Here is a 25,512-nt window from a genome sequence, read left to right on the forward strand (position 1 = left end):
AATTTTCTCTTGGCCATGTGAGGATACAACTAGATTCAGCAGTCTGAAAACCAAGAAGAGTGCTTTCACCAGACATCAGGTCTATAGTGCCTTGATCTTGGATTTTACAGCCTCCAGAACTGTGAAAAATAAGTGTTTGTTGTTTAAGCCACCCAGTATGTAGTATGTAGTATGTAGTATATAGTATATAGTATATAGTATATAGTATATAGTATATAGTATATAGTATATAGTATATAGTATTCTGTTAAGTAGCCCAAACAGACTAAGACAGGTAGCTCTTGGGAAAGATTTTCTCCTTGTTAAGAAATTATAAATGAGAATTATTCTTTCTACCTTTGGACATAGACATAAGCTGGATAATGGCCCTCATAAAAGTCTAGGTTGCTAATCCCTAGAATTTGTTACCTTGTATGGGAAAAGAGTCTTTGCAGTTGTCTTTGCAGAGTCTTTGCAGGATCATGAGATAGGGACATTACTCTGGATTATCTAGGTGGGTCCCAAATACAATGACAGGTATCCTAAATGTCTCTCACAAGAGAGAGGCAGAAGGAAATTAGATTCAGACAGAAGAAAGACACAGAGAGGGGAAGGCAATGTAGATGGATGCAGAGACTGAAGTGATGTAGCCACAAGCCAAGCAATATTGGCAGCCACCACGAGCTAGGAGAGGCAAGGAACAGATCCTCTACTAGAACCTGTGGAGGGAGTATGGCCCCGCTGACACCTTGATTTCAGCTTAGTGATACTGATTTTAGACTTCTGGTCTCTAACCAGTGAGAGAATAAATTTCCATTTAAGCCACCAAGTTTGTGATAATTTGTGACAGCAGCTATAAGACAATACTGACATAGCTATGAGGGATGTAATGTCTGGAGTTGCAGCAGCCATTTCATGATTATGAGGGAACAAGCTTAGGATAAACCTCAACATGCTGGAGAAAATAGAGTGGAAATATGAAAAGGGCTGCTGAATTAGCCAGCTATCACTCAAGCCTTTGAGTTTGTATAATGTGAGATCATCAATGTCCTTATTGTTTATTGCTCTTGTAGTTGAATATTTTGTTACTTGCAACCAAAGGCATACTAATTCATGTAGGCCTATCCAAAAGAGCAAGGCAGTCACAGTTGGGAAGTGGCAGTGAGTACTGAGGAAGAGACTTGCCCTACTTGCCAATCCTCAGGATAGTCTATAAAATGTGGGAAATAGCTTCCACTGAGGAGCAAAACAGATTCTCAGGGGAGAGCCAGAAGAAAATGTTCAGAAAAAAGGTTTAGGGATAGATGTATTTGTTAATTACACAATAAGCTTCTTAAAGGACAGTTAAAGTGTTTAGGAAGAAGGAGAGGAGTGGGAGATGTTCTTAGAAAAGGATTATGTGAGGGGCACCTGGCTGGCTCAGTTGGTTAAGCATCCGACTTTGGCTCAGGTCATGATCTCACAGTTTGTGAGTTCGAGCCCCATGTTGGGCTCTGGGCTGACAGCCTGAAGCCTGCTTCGGATTCTGTGTCTCCCTCTCTCTCTCTGCCCCTCCCCCGTTCGTACTCTGTCTCTCTCTCTTAAAAATAAATAAACATTAACAATTAAAAAAAAAAGGATTATGTGAATCAGTATAGAGCATTATTGTCATAAGATTATATAGAGAGAGTGGGGAATAGGGAGAGACTCACACTTTGGACAGTGACCAAAGGAAATAGGTAGAAAGCTTGGTGGATTAAACCAGCCCTAGGGTTGCCAAGAAAGTATGTTTCTACCATATCAGGGCAATAGTTGTTTTTACACTTAGTGTTAAGATTCACCTGTGGTGTTTGTTAAACATGTTAAACATTCCCTGGCCCCAGCCCAAGATCCTTACTCAGCAGATCTCAGTAGGGTCCAGAAATCCACATTTATAATAAGCATCCTAAGTGATTCAAATACAGTTGATCCAGGACCACATCTGAATCACTGTCTAGGGTAATGGCTTTCAAATGTTGTTTTATTATTATTATTATTATTATTATTATTATTATTATTATTTTCAAGTTAGTTAACTTACAGTGTAGTCTTGGTTTCAGGAGCAAAACCCAATGATTCATCTCTTACATATGACACCCAGTGCTCATCCCAAAGAGTGCCCTCCCTAATGTGTGTCACCCATTTAACCCACCCCATGAAATGTTTTTAACTAAAATGTACATTAAGAAATATATGTTATAGGATAAGCCAAATACCACCCCCCCCACACACACACACGTGCACATGCACAAGGTAGGTGAAACAATCTGGCTTAATATTTTAGAAGTTTATTTTTCTTTATTTTTTATGTTTATTTACTTATTTTTGAGGGGGGGGCAAGGGCAAGGGGAGAAAGAAAGAGAGAGAGCGAGAGAGCGAGCGAGAGCAAGAGCGAGAGCGAGAGAGAGAATCCCAAGCAGGCTCAACACTCAACACAGAGGCTGACGTGAGGCTCGAACTCACCAGCCTGAGCTGAGATCAAGAGCTGGACACTCAACTGACTGAGTTACCCAGGTGCCCCCAGAGGTTTATTTTTCATTCACATAAAGCCCAAAGCTGATATCCCTGCTCAGGTGACTCTGGTGAGTGGCACTCTTCCAAATGATGACTCAGGGACCCAGGCTGCTTCCACACTGTTGCTCTGACAGTTTGTGGCTTCAAGGTTCCCTGGTGTCATCCAGCTGGCATATGGAAGGAAGGAAGAGTGGAGAAGCCTGGGTGGGAGAGTTTATGTGCTATATCTGGAAGTGTCATTTTCCCTTTGGACATACTCGTGCAGCCAGATCTCAGTCACACTGCTGGTAGTAAGGGAGACTGGAAAGTGTGGAGGAGCCCCCAAGTTTCAGTAAGCACTACCAGACTCTCCATTTTAGATAGGTAGAGATGTGTGTATTTAACTAAAACCAAATTTTCACAAAATAATACTTATTCCTACCACATGCAATATCCTCTGATATTTTTTTAATTTTGTTCCATTCCATTCCATTCCATTCCATTCTCTTTATTTTTCAAGACACCAGTCTCCACAACTAAGTGTCGTGTTCTACCAAACAATCCCCTTTTGGAAAGCTCTGTCCTGCAGCCTATTGGTATCTGTCCAAAGGGCTGGATGGCCCCACAATTTGAGGGGCTCTGTTTCCTCTGAATGTACATTCAGTACCCCCACAGTCAGGCACACAGCAGGAACTCACTAACTGGTTTTCACTGCTGTTCTTATAATCGTGGCGGTGAAGAGGAGGGAATAGAGAAAAGATATAAAGGCTCTTTTTCCCCTGAGAGCAGTACTTTTCTGCAATTAACAAAGCATAAAATAGCCTCTTTTGGTATTTTGGTTTAAGACTCTAGAATTGAAAACATGCACCTGGGGTAAGATGCAGGAGGAAGAAAGTGCTGGAGGGAGAGAATATTTGAATTGAGGGCAGGAATAACGTACAGAGATGCTCTGCTTGCATACTGTGCTGTTGGCTTTCTCCTTGCACTTACCACAATTCTCCAAGCCACAATTCACCAGACTTGCTAACTTTGCCAGGTTGAAAATGCCAGAAACCCAGAATCGTAGAGGTTCCTACCCTTTCTGACCTTGACTAACTACATGATTACTTCTTGGACCAGTGACCCTCAACTGTATTTCTTTTTTTTTTTTAATTTAAATTTTTAAAATGTTTTTTTAAAATTTATTTTTGAAGGAGAGACAGAGAATGAGTGGGAGAGGAGCAGAGAGAGAGGGAGACATAGAATTTGAAGCAGGCTCCAGGCTCTATGCTGTCAGCACAGAGCCCGACACAGGGCTCAAACTCACAGACGGTGAGATCATGACCTGAGCTGAAGTTGGATGCTCAACCGACTGAGCCACCCAGGCACCCCGACCCTCAACTGTATTTCTGAAGCTCAGGAAGGAGCTGGACAGGTAGTAAAGAAGGAACTGCCCTGACACCTGCTCCCCCTACCTCCTAAACTCCTCTTGCCTTTCCTACTGCCTCAGATGGTGATATGGCAAGGGAAGAGAGACAAGGAGAAGGAACAAGGGGATTTGGAAAAGTGAGATGGGAAAAAGGAGGGCAAAGAGTAGGAGAGAGGATAAGGAAAATGGGGCGGGGGGAATGGAGGGGGAAGTACTCCAGAGCAGTTTTCACCAGCTGAAAAGAAAAAAAAAACTTAAAGTACTCTTTTTAAAAATTTTAAAAAAATGTTTATTTATTTTTGAGAGAGAGACACACATACAGAGCATGAGTGGGGGAGGACAAAAAGAGAGAGAGTGAAACAAGAATTCTAAGCAGGCTCCGGGCTCTGAGCTGTCAGCACTGAACCTGATGCGGGGCTTGAACTCATGAACTGCAAGATCGTGACCTAAGCTGAAGTCGGATGCCCAACCGACTGAGTCACCCAGGTGCTCCCTAAAATACTCTTTACCTCTCTTCCCACCTCAAGTATGGATTAAGAAGAAACAATTAAAGGATGCAGACAATTTCCAAGTCTGCAGATTCTGAAAGGATTTTTTATGACAAATGAAAAGTACCTGATTGGGGCACCTGGCTGGCTCAGTTAGAAGAGTGAGCAACTCTTGATCTCAGGGTCATGAATTTGAGCCCCACACGGGGTGTAGAGATTACTTAAATAAATAGTACTTAAAAAAATTTCCTGATCAAAATGCTAAATGCCATAAGAATCATAGAATAAGGACTGCTCATTTCAGACATGTTAGTATGAGGTTCTTGGCTTGAAAATTAGAAAGAAGGGGACATTGGGAAAGTCAGTGAGGGGTGCTAAACCAGAGAGAGCTGGAGCAGCTCTCAGCCCATCCTTCCCCTGGGCTAACTTCAGCCCTCTGAGAGTCTGTGGAGGTGAGACTAGCTAGTCCAGCTTTCTATTTTTAATTCACAGTGTGGAGATAAGAGTTAAATGTAAAGCAGATTAAGACTTCCTTTAAATCTCCTCTACAAAAGAAAAACTGGAATTAATCTACAGGGGCACTCTATGGATAGCTCAATATCATCATTTTCTAAGAATAAAATTAGAAGCAGAAAACTGTGTCCTTATCCTTTTGACATCCAAGAATTATCACCATCAAAGTACTACAGCCCATGAAATTACTTTCCAGGTTGCACTCATTAGATTGAGCATTTTCATTCTGTAGGCCTGTGGTTTTAATGGAAAAGAAAAGAAAAAAAAAAATCCCCTCACTTCATAAGACAACTGTTCCTATATGGTAGCCAATTAATGGAATGCTAATGCATGTGGAAGTCATTATAAAATCACAGATGCAGAACTGAGAAGCAGATTTCAAACATCGATAGACCTGGGCTTGTGGAAGTTTGGACTATGAGAGTGTTGGGTTCAGGTAATGCACGGTAGTCTTTTTTATTCCTTGCACACCACAGTGAAAGAGCCACTCAACGACAAGCTGTGATTTTTCATTTTGTTTTGTTTTAAACTTTTCATATAATATTACCTTTATGGATTAGTCATTAAACAGGAAGCTAATCTGGCTGCTAGAGCCTTTGTCACTGAATGTGTTAACTAGATAACATGTCAGCAACAGAGCAAAGAGATTAACAGTGAGGCTCTGGAGAAGTCAGTCTGGGTTCAAACCCTAGTCTCACTAATTACTCACTGTGTGACCCTGGGCAAGTTGCTTAATCTCTCTGTGCCTGAGTTTCCACTTGTGTAAAAGGAAGATAATGATAGTCCACGCCTCAAGTAAGAATTAATTGACAAAATGTATGCACAGCAGTAAATCAATTCCTGGCATTTTGGTGAGTACTCACCAGCAGCAGCACTAATAACTGGTGGTTATTAGTATTATGGTGTTGGAGATGGGAGGAAAATGAATCTGGAATGGATGTGCACTCTGGTGGCTTAGTCCAAACTCTCTGAGGTATCCAGTCCTCAGGACATCTCAGGCCTTTTCCTGCGGAGGAAGAGAAATGAGTCAATTTTCTCCAATGATTTTCTGTGTATCTGAAGTCACTGCAACACACTGGGCCATGGATGGCATGTGATGCTTCAGTGTGTGCTCTCAGACCATTCTAGCAAGACATGATGCTTTTCTGAACAGTTCTCTGTGTGCATGGTGCCTTTAGGGACGTAGGAGAATTTCAAGACAAAGCTCTGTCCATAGCATATATGAAGACTAGTCGGAGAGAATCCACACACCCAGGAAATTCTGCAGACTCTTGATAGGGCCTAGGATGAGAAGGAACTGTATGTATGAGGAGTAGCAAGGATACAAAGATGAGTAAGAACTGATCTCTGCTTTCAAGTTTACAATTAGCAGAGGGATAAAGTTAAGATAAGACATAAGGCTGAGTGAGTTATGTCTATCAAAGCAGCACAAACCGATTGTGAGGGATTTCCAAAGAGGAATTCTAAAATGTGTTCTAATTATAATCAGAGAGCAGCACTGCACTAATTCATTTCACAAATACTTATCTGGCATCTATCATTTTCCAGGTAGGGGGCTAGGATAAGCCTGTGCCCTTGTGTCGCTGATGTTCTAGCAGGCAAAAACTCAATAAGCAGACAAAAAAGCGTCATGTATACGCGTAATATGTCAAGGGATGTTAAAGGTTTTTTTTTTTTTTTTTTTTTTTTTTAAGTTTATTTATTTTGAGAGAAGGGGGTGGGAAGGAGCAGAGGGAGAAAGAGAGAATCCCAGGCAGGCTCCGCACTGTCAGTGCACAGCCCAATGCAGGGCTCAAACTCATGAACCATGAGATCATGACCTGAGTCAAAGTTGGATGCTTAACCGACTGAGCCACACAGGCACCCCAAGGGATGTTAAATGTTATAAAGAAAAATAAAGCAGGATAAGAGTTTGGGGAGTGATGGAGGAGGCGCTATATAACAAGTTGCTAATTATGAGAGAAGGAAAAAAGTGCAAAAGAAGTTAGAGAAGGTGAAAAATGAATGTGGACTGAAATAATCATGGGAGAATTCTGTGATCTAAGTGGGCAGGAAGGAGGTGGTAGGAGTGGGGGGGAGCAGGTCCTTCCAGGCATGGGGTAGGGAGAGCAGACCGCAGCCAGATGGCTGTAAGAGTCAAGCCAGAGGAGAGGCAGGTGCTGCCAGGGAGAGGTGGGCACAAGCAAGCAGGGTGGGTGGGCAGATTACCCAGCTATCTGAAGCCAGAGGTGCTGGGCCTGATGAGGGCTATTAGGTGTAAATGTCAAAAGCTACTGAAAACAGCCTGGGGAAAAACATCAGCAATCCCAGTTTTCATTTCAGCTGGTGAACAGGAATGAGAGCCTTGGGACTGCACCTGGGCCTGATGACATCAAAACACCTTTTCTTTCTAACTTGCATGGCTGCTTGTCATAAAGACCCTCCAAATGAGTCTCTCTCCATGGGGCTATCAGCAGCCCCACATTTACATCCTTCTATGCTAGGAAGGTTCAGAAGTGTCTTGCTTCTGGTGCCAGTTCATGATTCTCTGTGTTTTGAGTGGGGCGCTTACCTCTGCAGCGGTTGGGGTTGGGAGACATTACACTTGGAATGATGACACCCGAACCATAGAGAGAAGAGGAAAGGTACCTCAAAGGAAAGAAAGCTGCATTAGGGAAAATGCCCACTATAAGCAGGGTTTCAGTTCCATGTCTGGGCCTTAGTTTTACTTCCTTTTCCTTCAGTGGCCACATCTCCAGAAGCCTGCGCGCTCACCTTGGCAGCCTTCCCCATTGCTCTGAGGTTTGCTCCCTCAAATTTTTGTGGGTCAAGCAACCATGTAAGTAGGCCTTTAAAAGATACCTAGCATATAAGCATGAATATGGCTTTGAATGAGAGCTAAGGAGTATCATTCACAGCTTGAGCTATATGGGGTTACTCAGAGGCCTTCTGTAAGAATTGTGTCTATATTTCTGTGGGATGAGTTGGCTGAAATTCTAGGCACCACAGAATATTCTGTATGAAGTAAACGTTAATTCTTTTTTTTTAATGTTTATTTATTTTTGAGAGAGACATAGAGTGAGTGGGGGAGGGGCAGAGATAGGGGGAGACACAAAATCCAAAGCAGGCTCCAGGCTCTGAGCTGTCAGCACAGAGCCCAACATGGGGCTCGAACCCTTGAGCCATGAGATCACCACCTGAGCCAAAGTCGGATGCTCAACTGACTAAGCCACTCAGGCACCCCGTAATTGTAATTCTTTAATGTAAAATCAAGAGGTCAGGAATCATGGGAGTTTGCCTGGCTTGTAAATTCAAAAGAGGCACTCTAATCCAGGGTATGTATAAGATGTATTATGTCTTCTTCTTTTTTTAAGTGTTTATTTATTTTTGAGAGAGAGACAGACAGAGTGTGAGGAGGGGAGGGGCAGCAAGAGCCGGAGACACAGAATTGGCAGGCAGGCTCCAGACTCTGAGCTATTAGCACAGAGCCCAATGCAGGGCCCAAACTAACAAACTGTGAGGCCATGACCCGAGCTGAAGCTGGATGCTCAACCCACTGAACCACCCAGACGCCCCTTATGTCTTTTTTTTAATGTTTATTTAAGAAAGCAAGTGGGGGAGCAGCAGAGAGAGAGAGAGGGACAGAAGATCCCAAGTGGGCTCTGCACTAATAGCAGAGAGCCTGATGGAGAGCTCAAGCTCACAAACTGTGAGATCATGCCCTGAGCCAGTCAGATGCTTAACCAACTGAGCCACCCAGGCACCCCTCTTTTTTTTAATGGTGTTTTTTTAAGCAATCTCTATACCCAACATGGGGTTTGAACTCATGACCTAGACATCAAGAGTCACATCCTCTACCAACTGAGCCAGCAAGATACCCCACTTCCTTTTTTTTTTTTTTAAGTCAGTATCTCTGATGAACAGCTCTCTTGGAAGTTCCACTAGCTTTGCTCAGACTGAGCTATTTTACTTCAATAACCAGCATATTCTATGTCCCACTGAGATAAAACTGTTTGGAAGTTTATTAATTATTCAACAAATATATGGAGCACCCAAAATGTGCAAAGTACAATGCTACATTCCAGGGATTCAGAGGAGGGACAAGACAGGTAGCCCCTGCTCTCCAGCAAGTAGGTAAAGACCACCATCCCTCTGGGCTTCTTAAATGGGTGTCTCTAAACACTCCAGCAGAGAAATTCTGCTTCTAGCAATGCGCAAGAACCAACTGGTTGCTGTCATTAGTTCTCTCTTAGCACTGCACCCTGTTTTAGCAATCAAATGATTCACCACAGATTCTATGGTGTCACATGTTCAAAATATTATAAAACATTCATAAAAATCAGAGTAAGGTGAAAATCATGAGTCAGCAAAAGTAGTGGTATTTCCTGTAGGAGGGCACCTTGCTGGAAACCAACACACACCACGTCTAACTAAATCCTACTCAGGCAATGTTTCCTCTGGCTTTGGTTAGGCACTAAATTAAATGGTTGACTTGCATTTAGGGGCAATATTGTTGATGAAAATGTATCTTTAAAACACCAGAATTGCATTCAGCATCTGATAAACTAGGACAGATTGAGAGAACAGAGGATCAATATGTAGGCTATTTTGAAATAGTAACTGATGAATTACATTTGCTTTTAATAATTCTAATGGCCCTGTAGCTCCCAAACATTGAATCAAAGGAATCCAATGCATCAAAGTCTCTGTGGGGATGGGTCTGAAAATAGCCTCACTCTCCCATCCCCAGCTGAGGGTTCCTGAGTTCTCTAGGGAGGGCACAGACATGCACCAGAAGGGCCATTGGACCAGAAGTGGCCTGGGTTGGGTCAAGGGCAATGTGTAGACAGTGGATTTGGAGTCTGGATTGGCAACCATAAGCACTGGGATGCTGTCACAATGCCCAGACTCTAGGAAGGAAAAAGTCACATCTCAGCGAAGGTCAGCAAAGACCAGAGAATGGTGCTCAGATGAGACCTATACCTTGGGTCTCTCCTGAGCAGAAGGGCAGAAGGATGGTAAGGAGAAGAATGCAGTTGCCCAAATATATACCCAAAGAGACAAAGTATTTAACTAGAAGGGACTGAGTTATTTTGATATAACAACATGTTTACATTGTATCAGAAATGAGGGCTTGAGAGTTAAATTGTACTCAGTGATAGAAAACAAAGTTACATTTCTCTTCATATGAATAGTCAATGCAGTGTAAGTCACCACATGTCTTCCAGGTCACATTCTCTCAAACATACCCTCAGTAGGTGAAATGACGGGATCACCATCACAATTAAAATGGCTCTCTCTATATATTGAGATAGATATTTAATTTATATAAATTAATTTAATTAATTTAATTAAATATTTAATTTTCATAACTGAAATGCATGCAGGGCCCCATATTCCCATAGTCTTTGTTCCCCCATTCCTATGGCTCTCATAACAGAAGACTAAAAGAACACAACAGTTTGCCTGGATATGCAACATAACTCACCAAAAGCACAGGAGAAATGAGGAGTTTGGTTTCTTTTCTGGGTTCAAATGAGACTGAATCTTTTGTCATTTTGGTTCTAAGCATTTCTAACTCTACAAGCTACTCAGGAATCATTATATTCTATCTTGTTATCCACTATTAAGTAAGGCACAGTTGTTCAGTAAATACTTGTTGATTAATAAATTAAAAGATTATACTCATAAACTGGATTGGTCAGCAAGAACTAGGGCAGGTTATATACTCATACTTTAACATGAACCAATAGAGTATATGGAAATTTAGTTGGATAATGTGACACTGAAACCCTACCTGACCTGAAATCCTATGATTTCTAGTCCAAACCACCCAGTGCAATAGCAGTTTCATCTGTAGGGATAAAAGAATATTGATTCTCTTATAGAGAAGCAGCATTATCTTTTACTATCCTCGGTCTAGTTCTCCAAAATGCTATTTTTGAGAAACCTCAGCTAGAAAGGCAAACAACAAGGTGGGTTGGGCTTGGTATTGGAAAGGTGGAAATAGATCCTCCTTCCACCTTGTTGAAAGAACTACTCAATTAGGTCAGATAGGAGACTAAAAACCCATTTGTGCTGCCCAGAGCAGAGCTCAGTGAGATTATTAAAAGGTAGAAACTGAGAACAAATCTATTACAGAAATGCAATTAGCTTTGGAGAGCAGTGTCTCAGAGCCATCCCCATGGAACCAAGGTGGCTTTTCCCAGTGACCAGGACATGAGTTGCACAGCTGCTCAGGCCTTGAGGGCCTAAGGAGAGAAAGTGAGCAGAGGCGAGCATGTTTGTGGAGATCCCAGCGCCCAGTGAGTGTGTTCCTGTGCTCACGTCCTGGCAGGCTGCCCAGAAGGAGCCAGCCCAGCTGTTGGGTCTGGTGGCAGTCTATTTTTTGCTCCTGATGATACTGGGGGCAAAATCCCAGCTCTCTAGTCAGTGGGGCATTTTCCAGGCAAAAGCTCTGGTAAGCATTCAGTTCAGTGGTCATTGCAAATCAGGAAGGGCTAAATGAATGGCAGGCAGATACATCTACCCTTTCAAAGAAAGCTAATTTGGATGTTTTATGGCCAGTTACACTATGATACTCGCAACTAGAGTAACAGCTACCAACCAAAATTCTCTAAATCATATTTATTATAAAATTCCAGAGCTGAAGGGACTTTGGAGATTGTCTAGTTTTAAGAAAGCATCTGGAGAGATTGAGGCTTACCAAAATTACACAGTTCTCTCACAGCAAAGCTGGGAAGAAAACCCAAATAGGCCAGGGATCTTTTCATTATACCTAACAGCTTTTGTGAATATGTAAGACATTTCTCCCTTGTCACCGTGCGATCCTCATAGCTCCCTTCCCCCAAGTATCTGAAAAGGGTGTTTCTGAGGGTAAATATCTGGAAAGATTTTGTAAGTGTTGTTTAGGTTTTCATGTGTTGCCAACATCCTTTCTAACATTTTGTGACATTTTCCTAAACATATTTATTCTTCTAACTGCAAAGATGAAAATAATAATTCAAAAGATATAGAAATAAAAAAATAGAAGTTTTCATAATTCCCAACTTTTAGAGATAGCCGCAATAAAGATATAACAACATGTTTACATTGTTTGGCATACATCTTTTAGATCTTCTTCAAGTATATATATATATAAATATATAATTTATTTTAATATATAATATATAATAGATTTTATGTTTTATATAAATATATCATATATATATATATAAAGTATATGCTCTAATATATGAACTGTCAACAATTTAATGCAGCAGGATAGGAAAACTCAATCATATCATTAAGCTTCTGCTGTTTTAGAAGAAGCATACTGGTTATTCTTGGTGGATGGAAGATGAGCTAATGAATATCTAAAGAGTGAGATTTCTTATCCAGCGAATGATTGGCCAGTCTTTGTTTATGAAGTCTAGACTCTTTTTTTAACTCTATACTTCCTTCACCACCCCATTGCACCCTCACCCCTCACTACCCCCACTGCTAACATTGTTTTTCAAGCCCAAAGATTTTCAAGCCAAAGAATTTAAACCGGGATCAAGGCTGCATACTTAGAAAATAAGAAGGTAGAGGGACTCAAACTTTGGGAGAGAAAGGAGGGAGAACTGGTTTCTAGAAGACAATAGGATGGGGATGTTGCATGTTCCTAAAGCCCTGGAGCTATTGGGGGCTCTAGTGGTATTGGATGTGTATGTCTAGCAGGCCAGAAACTCAGCACCCCAAGTGGGGCTCTCACTAAAAATATCAGTGCCAAGGCTTGCACAGAAGAGCTAGACATTGCCAGGGGAGTTGCCAACACACAAACAGATTATGTGGGCAGAAGGACCAAGTGCTCAGATACAAACCCAACTGCTGGATCATCAGGGACTTCATCCCCATTTATCCTTGATCATAAACCCTAGAGTTCTTTTATGACCCTAAATGGGTGAAAGGAGTTCCCTGAAAGATGACTGAGATTAGATTTCCCAACAATCCTGATGGAGGGAATTGAATCTCATTGAAATGGATTTAGACAAATAGGCATGTGATGATTCTTTTCCCTATGGGCTGTGGAGCAAATCAAACATGTAACATTTATGTGATATGATGAACCCTGATATGATTTTATTTACATATCAGGATACCTAGTGATGCAAAAATTATTTCAATTTGAACATCTACCTCACACTAAATAGGTAATTTTATTCAAGAAAGATTAAATACTCAAAAGTAAACAAAATTTCAGAAGAAATTTCAGGAGACTATATGTATAAGCTATGGATCAAAGAGACCATTATATAGTTTACATCAACACAAGAAGTTTAGAAGTGAAATTGATGGTTACCAGAGGGAGGTGGAAGGGAGGACAGGTGAAATAGGTGATGGGGATTAAGGAGGGGACTTGTCATGATGAGCACTGGGTGATGTATGGAGTGTTGAATCACTATATTGTACACCCGAAACTAATATTACACTATATGTCAACTAACTAGAATTTAATTTTTTTAATGTCTATTTATTTTTGAGAGAGAGAGACAGACAAAACACGAGTGGTGAAGGAACAGAGAGAGAGGGAGACACAAAATCTGAAGCAGGCTCCAGGCTCTGAGCTGTCAGCACAGAGCCTGACACAGGGCTCAAACTCACGAACAGCAAGATCATGACCTGAGCTGAAGTTGGACACTTAACTGACTGAGCCACCCAGGTGCCCCAACTAACTGGAATTTTTAAAAAAAACTTTAAAAAAGAAACTTAAGTGATAAAAGATGGATATATTTGATACATAAAAATGTAAAAATTTTGGTATAGAAAGACATACAATTGATAAAATTAAAACAAATGCTAGAATAGGGGAAATTTGCAAAGATACGTCAGATAAGGGGTTAATATCAATAACATGCAAACAACACCTACAAATTAATAAGAAATGATAAACAATGCAACAGACATAATGGAAAATAATATGAATAGAAAATTCCCACATGAACAAATCCAAATGATGATTAAACCCATAAAAAGACGCTTTATTTCACTAGTTGTCAGGGAAATGTAAATTAACATAACAATATTTTTTTCCTCATTCATTAGATAGTTTTTTGAAAGAGATACACAAACATTAGCACTAGAAATTTAAGTAAAATTTAAACACACACATATACATACATACACACACATATCGTTTAACTTAGAAATCCCATTTCTGGGAAATCTATACCACAGATATATCATGGCATAAGGGTAAGGAAAGATGCCTGTAATAAGACACAGAAAAAGCATGAAACATAAAGGAAAATGTTGATAAACTGCCTCTATTAATGTTTACTTCTACATGCCAACGGATGTCCAGAACACATTTGAAAGAAAGGTTATAAACTGGCAGAAGATAGGTGCCATTCATATAACAATCAAAAGATTAATATCCAGGGGTGCCTGCGTGGCTCATTTGGTTGAGCATCGGACTCTTGATTTTGGCTCAGGTCATAATCCCAGGTTCTTGGGATTGAGCCCCATTTGGGGCTCTATGCTGAGTGTGGAGCCTCCGTAAGATTCTCTCTCTCTCTCTCTCTCTCTTTCTCTCTCTCTCTCTCTCTCTCTCATCTCTATCTCTTTCTCTCTCTCCCTCTGCCCCTCTCCCTCACTTGTGCATGCATGCTCTCTCTCTCTCTCAAAAAAAAATTAATACCCAGAAATATTTGTTTTATCTACACAAAATTACCAATAATCAGTAATTTTTTACCTACAAAAATGGCAAATTCATATGATTCAAACTACTACAAATTATTCTTCACAATCAATGAGAAAAAGATAACCAATCCAAGAGGAAAAGAATAGACAAAGGATATAAATTCACACATGAGGAAAACCAAATGGCCAATAAATGTTTGAAAATATGCTTACCTCTCTAGAAATCTGTGAACTAAAAGCTATAATAAGATACCATTTCATATTACAAGACTGACAAAGATGAAAATATATTGGCAAAAATGTAGGGAAATAGAAATTCTTACATGCTATAGGAGTGCAAATTAGTATAAGTTTGGCAATACCATGTGAAGTTGATGAAAAGTATAGTAGCTGACCCATCAACTTCATAGCTGGGTATATACACCAACTAGAACCTCAAGAAGACATGTATGAGGAGAATAAATGAAGCATGCTTTGTAATAGTGAATAACTGGAGGGGCACTGAAGTGGCTCAGTCGGTTAAGCGTTTGACTTCGGCTCAGGTCATGATCTTGCAGTTTGTGAGTGTGTGCTGACAGCTTGGAGCCTGGAGCCTGCTTAAGATTCTGTGTCTCCCTCTCTCTCTGCCCCTCCTTTGCTTGTGCGCTCTCTCTCTCTCTCTCTCTCTCACTCTCAAAAGTGAATAAACATTAAAAAAATTAAAAAAAGAAATTGCATTAAAAAATAGTGAATAACTGGAAACAATATGAATAACATTGTATTTTATAAGTAAATATCAGATACATAAACTGTGCTACACTCAATATGTCAGAATAAAGAATTGGAGCTATATGTGTCAATGTGGATAAGTCTTAAAAGACACAATGTTGAATAAAAAACAAATTGCAAAAGATACCTAAAGTATGAACCTAGTTATACAAATTTTAAAATTACAGAGGGGTGCCTGGGTAGCTCAGTCAGTTAAGCATCCGACTTCAGCTCAGGTCATGATCTCACGGTTGATGATTTCGAACCCCACATCAGGCTCTGTGCTGACAGCTCAGAGCCTGGAACCTGCATTAGATTCTCTGTCTCCCTCTCTGTCTGCTCCTCCCCCACTCCCACTCTGTCTCTCTCTCTCAAAAAAAATATTAAAAAAAATTTTAATTACACAGAACCATATATACATAGCAAAATGTGGATGAGAACAATATATAGCTGATTCAAGATAGTGGTTAGGGGCACCTGGGTGACCCAGTTGGTTAAGCATCTGACTTCGGCTCAGGTCATGATCTCACGGTTGATGATTTCGAGCCCCACATCAGGCTCTGTGCTGATAGCTCAGAGCCTGGAGCCTGCTTTGGATTCTCTGTCTCCCTCTCTCTCTGCCCTTCCCCGACTTGCACTCCGTTTCTCTCTCTCTTTCAAAAATAAATAAACATGAAATGAAATGAAATGAAGTAAAATAAAATAGTGGTTAGGGAGGGAAAAAAGTGGAATGGAAGAGGAAAAAAGAGGCTTTTAAAAAATCATTTAAAAAAACTCACATAAATATGACAAAACATTAACAACTTTAAAAAATAATGTTAGGTACTTCAGTGTTTTTGGATTATCAACTATTTTTTCCCCTATATGTTTGAAATTTAAAAAAGATTAAAAGGTTCAATATGTAAGGTTCCATGAACAAAGATGTTTATAAAGCTGGGACCAATGCCAGTGCCCATTGATAGGGCAGTAGTTGAGGAAACCATGGTACATTCATACCATGTACTTCACTCATTTGTGGCTTGCAACAAACAGAATTGGGCTTTTGTTTAATTTAACTATTAAAAATAATGTAACATTTATTTAGTATCTCATATTGCTGAAGTAATGAAAAATGGAATCCTATGATATATAGTGTTCTGAAGCCGGCTATGTAATATTTCATCATATAGAAGCAGGTGACATCATAGGTGAATGTTTGCCCACTTGCCTCATCCTGTTTATTAATGATACATTTTCTTCCCTCTGCCCCTCCTGTGTCTGAAGTTTTCAGTTGGAGAGTCATTTGCCAACCTCCAATTCCTCTGTGGCTATGGCTAAAACTTCTGGGTCACATCATTTTGCAGGAGAATAAATTATGACACCAGCGTCTTTGGTTTGATTTCTAATTAAGCAGAAAGGCCCTTACTAACTAACTCATCAATTTATGTGGGTGGCAAATGTCAGAAAGCACTTTGGGATTTCAGCTTTCTTCTTCCCTGTCATCAAGGGAAGTGTTCCTCCACCAACTTGTACCTCCATGTCCACAGCACCTTCTTTAAGAGCTTAGTTAACCTCCTGTCACTGTACTACTGTACTTCTAGGTCATGCTAGGCAGGAGATTAAGTTACATTCTTAAAGCATCTCTGCTGAGCATCAAGGGATTGGAGAAAAAGTAGATAATGGGTATAGGACAATACTAATAATAGATAAATGGCTAACAGGAGGCCCACATGCCAGACCCCCCTGTGCTATCTCCACGAACTCAGTGCTGTATAAATACAGCCCATGAAGATTGTTGCTCTGTCACCAAGGTTACACCATTATTTGAAAGATTCAATAACATTCAATCGTTCCTTAAAGACATTCTGCTCTCTCTAAACTCTTCCTTTGGCTGATATTTTAAGAACTATCTCTATACTTTGGATGTGTAGTCTACTGATGTTCAACAGCTGTGAAAGGATCACTCATGTACCACACCATGGCCTTCCAAAGCCCTTGTCATCCAGAAATAAAATTCCATTTCTTAGGAGGAAAATGAAAGTTGTGTTTTTTTTTGTTTTTTTTTTTAATGTTGAGAGTTTCTTCTCACCACAGCAGATTGGATCAAAATCTCCCAAAGAGGCACGGAGACAAAGGGAAATGATCTGAAGCTTCCTGGTGAAAGCAGGTCACATTATTTTCCCTTCCTCCTCTTTCCTGTCAACACCTCTGCAGGAGGTGTGCTTTCATAAAGGCAACCGCACACATGGGCTTCTCCTACCTGGGAAAAAGGACTCGAATTGATAACTACCATGGGCACACGGGCCACTTGCAAACTGTTCCTGCTTGAGTATTTAAAAGCATTTTTGGTCAATTGAGGACAAAGGAAATGCCCTTTTCTGTGTTGGGAGAAAACAAGTTAACAACTTCAATTGCTTCCCCTGCAGTGGCCAGCTGATTTCCAAGATCTTTACCAGTAATGGTTTGGATGCTAGGGCATTCTTCCTGTGATGCTGACATATCCAGACAGCAGAGCGCTAGTGTCATGCTGGGGTAGCTAGGGGGCATGAACTTGGCAGGGGGAATCTGTAAAACTCAGAATCCAGTTCCCAGAGACAGAATAACATTAGATGTCAAATATGGCATACTAAAGAAGAAAGTGCCTTTGTTTTAGATTATATCTAATTCATAGTACTAATGCCCACTCAAACATTAAAATTACCCCCCAATTGAATGCATTTGCTGTTCTTTAAGATGTACTTTTAAGCCTCCACCTTGTAATAATTCTGGCCTTTTATAGAGCCTATAAGCCTAAGGCCATACATTCTCATCATGATTCACTTGAAAGAGCCTGTAACGTTTTTGGCGAGGAAGCACTACTTCTTATTTTTCTCATACTTTTAAGTAATTCTCCTAAAAGGTAACAATTATGGGTCTGGTCCAGGACTGGAGAGTGTTGCCTCCCATGAATGGGGGAAATAGGTATTCTGGCACTCCACAGTCCAATTTAAAATGCTTCTGTGACAGATGCTGAGACTTATCTGTGAATTAAGTTTTGGCTTTCGGATCAGCTCATAGCCTGGGAACCAAGGGCCCTGAGGTATTAGCCTGTTTCTCCTTGAAATTCTCTCAAGAACTTAAAACACCTCAGTGCTTTCTGATAGACTTTACATCTTAAGGTATTATATGTTACTTGATTGTATTTGGGGAGATGTGAAAAGTGAAGGGTTAGAGGCTGAAGATGAGGAGGAAGGGTCAGTCAAGAGTCTTTGGAGGGCAGGCTGCTGCAGCTTTATCTGCATATCACCTCTTTGGGGGGCTACCTCTGTTTCTTACATTCCTCATCCTTTCTCACTATACGTGACATAACCCGTACCATACAGGCATTCTGCCATTTTTGCTAGCCTTGAAGCAATTAACTCATAACTCAACTACCCAGACTGATATAAATGTGTGATTTTCTTTATTCAGCATTTTTTTTGTGAGGTAGAGGGACAAGAATTCTCTCTAGAGAGCGACTAAAAGTGATTTGGTGGCTCAGTCGGTTAATCCATTTCGCGGGTTCGAGCCCCATGTTGGGCCCTGTGCTGACAGCTTGGAGCCTGGAGCCTCCTTTGGATTCTGTGTCTCCCTCTCTCTCTGCCCCTCCCCTGCTTGTGCTCTGTTTCTCTCTCTCTCTCTCTCTCTTGCTCTCTCTCTCTCAAAAATAAAATATTTTTAAAAATTAAAAAAAAAGAGAAAGAAAGTGAGCAAACTAACTATTACCATCAATGTCCCTGGCACACTCTGGCATCTCTTGTTTAGAAATAAGTACAAATTGAACTTCCAATAATAAAAAGTATTTAAACGGCTTACTCTGATTTTGAATAATGAAATTTAATTGCACATTCTTGAACTTCTTTTCCCCATTTTCTGTAATTTATTTAAAATTTGTAGAGAAATTCAATACTATGATGCATTCTGCTAGAGAGCTTTAGTGCCCTAGACATTTAGGAGTACTTTAAACAATTACACTAAGTCAACACACTTCATTGCATTTTTTTTTTTTCTTAGACTCCTCAAGTGGGGTGTTCGGAGGTGAGGAGTCCTTATATGATGCATAAGAAACCAGTGGAGAATGCCTACTGCCCCCTGTTGGTGAAAACATATATATATATATATATATATTTTTTTTTTTTTTTAAATGTTTTTATTTATTTTTGAGAGAGAGGCAGAGTGCGAGTGGGGGAGGGGAAGAGAGAGAGGGAGACACAGAATCTGAAGTAGGCTCCAGGCTCTGAGCTGTCAGCACAGAGCCCAATGCGGGGCTTGAACCCATGAACTGTGAGATCATGGCCTGAGCCAAACTCGGACGCCCAACTGACCAAGCCACCCAGGGCCCCCAGACCAATATTCTTGAGACCTCTTTTTTTTTTTTTTTTTAAATTTTTTTAAACCTAGAGTTATCTTATGACAGTTCTTTTTTTTTTTTTTAACGTTTATTTATTTTTGAGACAGAGAGAGACAGAGCATGAACGGGGGAGGGGCAGAGAGAGAGGGAGACACAGAATCCGAAGCAGGCTCCAGGCTCTGAGCCATCAGCCCAGAGCCCGACGCAGGGCTCAAAATCACGGACCAAGAGATCGTGACCTGAGCTGAAGTCGGACGCTTAACCGACTGAGCCACCCAGGCACCCCTCTTGAGACCTCTTAAACATTGTGCTGAAACCATAGTATTGGCTTCACACAATTTTAAATAATCATAAATATTTAGGTTTTTAAACAAATAAAATTGAGCAGTAAAAACCAGCCACTTTGTTTTTCTCGAGTTATACTCTCACCCCTCTACCTTCTTTATTTTGTTTCCAATTAGGTTGATTATTATGTCATTTTAAACTTTAGGGCAGTCTACACCAAACTGTGACTTGTCTTAGGTACTAAAAATCCCTTTTATTTGTGATGATAGATACATGTATAAAACTTTTCTTACCATGTTCTTTTGAAACTATGTGTTGAAAGTAATTACGTGGTGGGGGGGGCAACTCTGGCTGTGGCAAGTGCTGAACTTGGACTCATATGTAATAGTTGAAGTCTCAGCTCTGACACTTATTTAGTTGTAAGACTTGGGCAAATCACCTAATCTCTTAGATCTCATTTGTGAAAATATAATAATAACATATAATACACAGGGTTGTTAAAAGGTTTAAATGAGATTATTTCAGTGAAAGTGTTTCTCAGGAGCTATACAATTGGAAGGTGTCATAACTAAAGGAGTAGCTAAGTATGGGCTTGCCCATGTAACTATTATCACACAGGTATTTGGAGGGAGCACCCTAGAGCATAGTAAGAATTACACATTAAACTTTAGATACTCTTTGAGATTAGCATTATTGCCACTGTTTAATATTTAATTCTTAGTGTTCTCTGGGAGATCAGATTCTGTGGAGAATGTAGATTTAGACATTCACTGATTACTTGAATCCCCAACTAAAGTGCCTACATAAGAAAACCAGCTCATAGACATAAGAGAAGTCACTCCATGAAGCATTCTTAGAATGCACTTTCTTCAATAGCATGGCTACCTGTTTTAAATTTGTGAAGAGGGGAGGCTCTCAGCCAATCTCATTCCTCTGGAAATAATGAAAACTTATTACACTGAAGGTTTTTTGCAGGGGTTGTGCTTTTTGACTTGTTTTTTTCTGCTATAAAGGGTCCATTATTGATAAAACAAACACAACCAAAAAGTTAGAATCCCTGAAAATTCACCAAAATTATCTGGCTGCTGCTGCCCAACTATTTTTTAGTTCTTTTCAATCAATAGTTTATGCTTTTTAATTTGGATTTACTTCTTAGTCTTTAATCCAATTTTTGAAACTTACACTATCCCTATCTAATGCATAAAGAATATTCTGGAGTTTTAAAAGAACCACAATAAGTGAAACTCAAGATACTAATTTTTGTTTTTGTTCATTTGTTGGGGTGAAAGGATTGTCATATCTTATTTTGCACTCATTCTGTCCCCAGTAGGTTTTTCTTTGCTCACATCTCACACAGAGCATACTTAATTTAGTGAATTCATTTGATTGTATGGTAAACACTGCAGAGAACCTACGAGAGTCACCATCAGAAAAAAACAGAAAAAAGCATTTCAAGGATGTACTGGAACTGTTTCAAACACTGCGAGCTCTCTGAATTTCTAGGGGAAAAAATGGTTTGGAAACTAACTTAGTACATAGCTATAAGTAATGAAGTATCTTCTTAAAAAATTTGTCTGACCATTTTAAGAGGAAGCTATAAAGCACAAGTTCTTGAATACATGCCAGCAAAAAGTATACCTTTTTTATCAATAGGGGATTAATAGAACTGGGCCTTTATGAGTCTATCCCCAGACTGAAGTCATTTGGTTCCTCTGGAAGGAATCCGGACTGACTGCTCTGGGATGGCATGTTCATTTTTATCAGGAGCAAGGAGAACCACTCACTGGGGCAGCAGGCTCTCACAGTGATTCCCAAGAGGCATTAACCCTCATTCCCTTTTCAGAATGAGCTCTGCTGTCTCCCATGTGACTGGATGACACTTGTAGGTAGAAGTGGTAAGGCAACATGGATCCACAAACACCTGGGTTTCTTATGTTGGCAATGATGTGTCAATGGGAAAACCACAGACAACGATCTGCCCACAAATTCCTGCGTTCACAGGCTCATTGCATCCTCTTTGATTCCCAGTGCAACCATTTCTGCATATTCTGTTATTGTTCCAACTGAACCCCATTTCTTCCCTCTATTTGTGGTTATAGGAATGAAAAACTTGACCATCTTTCTCTTCATCATGACTATTTTTCCAAGTGTCTTGCCCACCAAGTCTTATTTATCTGATTCTACTGATTTAATAAAGTCTATACCAATAAAATTTCACTATGCATGACCACATAATTATACCTTTTTATATGTGGAACTTCTTAATTTCCCATTCATATTAATTTATTAAGTAAAATCTAGCTTTATTTTAATAAAATGTTTTCCTAATCAAATACTATCCAATAGATGTCAGCCATATAACACCATAGTTTTAATGTATATCAGAAAATAATAATGCCCATTAATGTGTTCATTTCCCTTTCTAATGTTACTGAATTTCAAAAATGAGTTTCTGTATAAGTTCATTGTTATTAACAAATAAATATGAATGGATTCCCAAATATATTTGAATTTCATAGTTTATCATTTTATACAAGAGAAATACTCAGCTAATGTTTTTGCCTACCCTTCCTATGAGAATTTCACTTATCTTACAAATGATTAATACAGAGTGACTATAAATAGTATGTTTAAATAGTTTATACATTTTCTATGTAGTTATTCTTTTGCTATGGACTTTAACCTGTTAGACTTTATAATGCTGTAAAAGAACCATAAAGATACCCTTAGTCTGGAATTTTTTAATCAAAAATTTCCCCCATTTTCAGAAGGAACAATTATTCAGAAGTCTTGTAGATTAATTATTTCTTAAGAAGCTAGATCATTTGTAATGTGTCTTAGCCAACTGTCCAAGGTTAGCAAAATGCTATAACATGTTCTGTTTGATGGCCTCAGGCAAAAAAACCACAGCATTCTCACTATTAATATCTCTTGACCTTTCAATTTACAAATAGACGCATCCCTGTGGCCTTTTTCTTCTTTTGTACATCCCTGAAAAACCAAGAATCTAGGGCTGGAAATAATAAATATTTCAGTTTTCTTAGTTTTAAGACATAATCCTAGGCTTTTATATAAGGTATGGACTGTTTATTCATTTCATAAAATTTTCTCAGGCACCAATTATAAGCAAGTTACCATGCAAAGTGTCAGGGAAACAAAGGTAAATAAGTCAAATATGCCCCCCAGAAGCTCATGATTTAATTGGGAAGAACAAAAACAGCAAAATACTACAGTGTGATATAAAAAGTAAGAAGTACCATAAGAGAAGCACAGACCAGATGATTTGGCAGGTTCAGAAAAGAGACATTATTGAATTTTGTGGGCTAGAGGCAAAGAGGAGGGAATTGATGATTAATTTAAAAAGGAAGTGGCATTTGAACTTGCCCTTGATAGACAGAATTTAACATGTGGAAAGAAGATGTAAGTGTGGACATTACAGATTGAGGAAATAGCATGATTAAGGGCATGGAGCTCAGAAAATATGGGGTAGTAAAAAAAAAAGTTTCAAGTAGTTCAGTTGGAGAGAACAGGGTGTATAAATGAAAAATCATGGAAAATAAAATTGGAAAATTACTTTGAGAGCAAATCTACAGGGCTGTTAATACCAGATGATGGAATGTAGACTCTATTTTATAGACAGTGGAGTCCCACTGAAGGGGAATGACACATTCAACATGTGTTTCAGGGGTGTGTTGGCCTAAACTGGAAAAGGAGGTGCCTAGAAGTGAAAATACCAACACCTTGGATATATTCTATAACAATTCAATAAGAAATAGCCTAGATTCTCTAGAAAACAGAGCCTGAAGCAAGTATTAAAGTGCTGATACATTATTTGGGAAGGGCAAACCTAGGCCAGTGAGGCTGAGGAAAAAGGAAAGAAGGGGAGGAAGGATATGAAGTATGCAAAGAAAAATGCCTCACAGATAGCCTCTGCTTTGCGATGAGCCACGATAAAGCAAAGTGAGTTGCTCAGCAGGTCTGTTCCTGCTAGCACATGAAACATCTTGGAATAAGGTACAAGGAGAAACCTTATTTCTAGCATTCCTTGAGAAGGACAGAAGAGGAGGAGTCTACTTCCCGGCTACCTCACACTGCCTGTTTCTTGTTAATCAAAATTTTCCCCACTGAGAATTAACTATCTCACAAATCAAGTGACCCCCCCACCCCCGCCAACTATTAGGGACGCCAGATCCCACAACTTAATGCATTGTGTTTCATTTAAGCCTGGAAGTTATAGGAAAAGCTAACAATTAATTCTCAGTGAGTGCTCTTGGCGTGTGCGTGTGTGTGTGCGCGCGCGTGCACGTGCACATGTGTAGTTGAGAGGCGAGGAGTCAAAGGGCTCCCAAGACAAGTGATTGGTCGGTCTCAGCCAGGGTTGGGTAGGAGACCAAGTGGGAGACAGTAGCTGAGTATTTGAAGGTTCCAAAAGTGGGCAGTGGCCACGATATCTTAGGAGGTACATAACTTTTATGTTGGAAATAATGATTCAAGAAAAAGAGGAGCACTCATTCATACCATAGTTCGGGAATAATTATTTTGGTGGGCAATCATGTTCCTTGGGCTAAACTCTTTTCTTTGCAACATTATTTAGAAAATCACCTCCCTCTCAAGTATGAAGCTTGAGAACCACTGGTTTGAAGACATTTCTGTGAATTATCTGAGTTAGTATGACTTAAGTATTACATTTTTTTAATTCTAATTCTATGACTTGTCATAAAATTTTGGTATATACAACCCCAGTCTTTTGAAGAGGGGTTCAGAACTGTGTAATATCAAGTTCAGCATCATGAAGTAACATTTATCACCTGAGGATGGGATTATAAACACCAATCTAAACATAGTGGAACACATTTAGCCCTCTTGTTTTCCAGGAAAATAAGGTCACAAAAGAGCCCTCTGCCTTTAAGTAAAAATTCTCAATTGCAGATCATTTTTGAGTACCAGTGCCAAAATGCAATAGTTCACCCTCAAGACTGAAGAGGGGAAGTTGACTTTTTTCCTACTCTTTAACCTGCTAAAAGCTGACACTACCCAATTTTACACTTATTTTTTCCTTGAATATTTTTTTTTTCTAATCTAAAACAGGCTTGGTGCACTGAAAAAGGAATTAAAATTCCAGTCAAACAGTCAGCCTCAAGTTGCTTCTGCCTCTGTGCGAAGCAAATAGCTGGTAACAACTCACTTTGAAACTGGGTCTCCTTGACTGTGAAATGAAGATAATAATACTTAACCTGCCCACCTCAGGGACTGTTTGAAGAACTAAATGAGATAGAGCTCTGCAAATACGAAAGTGTTTTTCAAAGTGAAGTTACTGTGCTTTCTGTAGAGTCAAAGGCAGTTCTCCCTAACTGGGCAAAGTCAAAGCATGGACAGAACCTGACAACCGAGACAGGCTCAGGGCTGGGAAAAAAAGAAAATGCTTCAAATCTCTGCTTCACTCACAGTGTGGAAAATGCCCAAACCACACTGCATCTGATAGGGTTAAACTGAACCTAAATATTTTAGGAATTTTAAATGCCTTTCTAAGAGATTTAGCCAAGGCTTCATCTATTAAAAGTCATGTTGCTAACCTACTATCTGTAGGTTTC

The 25,512-nt window shown here is 39.8% G+C and overlaps 1 protein-coding gene across 1 annotated transcript in view; it reads right to left on the minus strand.

Moving 5' to 3' along the window:
- JADE1 (jade family PHD finger 1) overlaps positions 1-25,512 on the minus strand; it is a 319,869-nt gene that overhangs the window by 252,394 nt on the left and 41,963 nt on the right. Inside the window, exon 2 of the mRNA XM_042983907.1 lies at positions 5,763-5,905. The gene's annotated coding sequence lies outside the window, so the exon portion shown is untranslated. The remainder of the gene's footprint in view (positions 1-5,762; positions 5,906-25,512) is intronic.

Source organism: Panthera tigris, chromosome B1 (genome assembly GCF_018350195.1).
Source record: "Panthera tigris isolate Pti1 chromosome B1, P.tigris_Pti1_mat1.1, whole genome shotgun sequence".
Classification (NCBI taxonomy): Eukaryota; Metazoa; Chordata; class Mammalia; order Carnivora; family Felidae; genus Panthera; species Panthera tigris.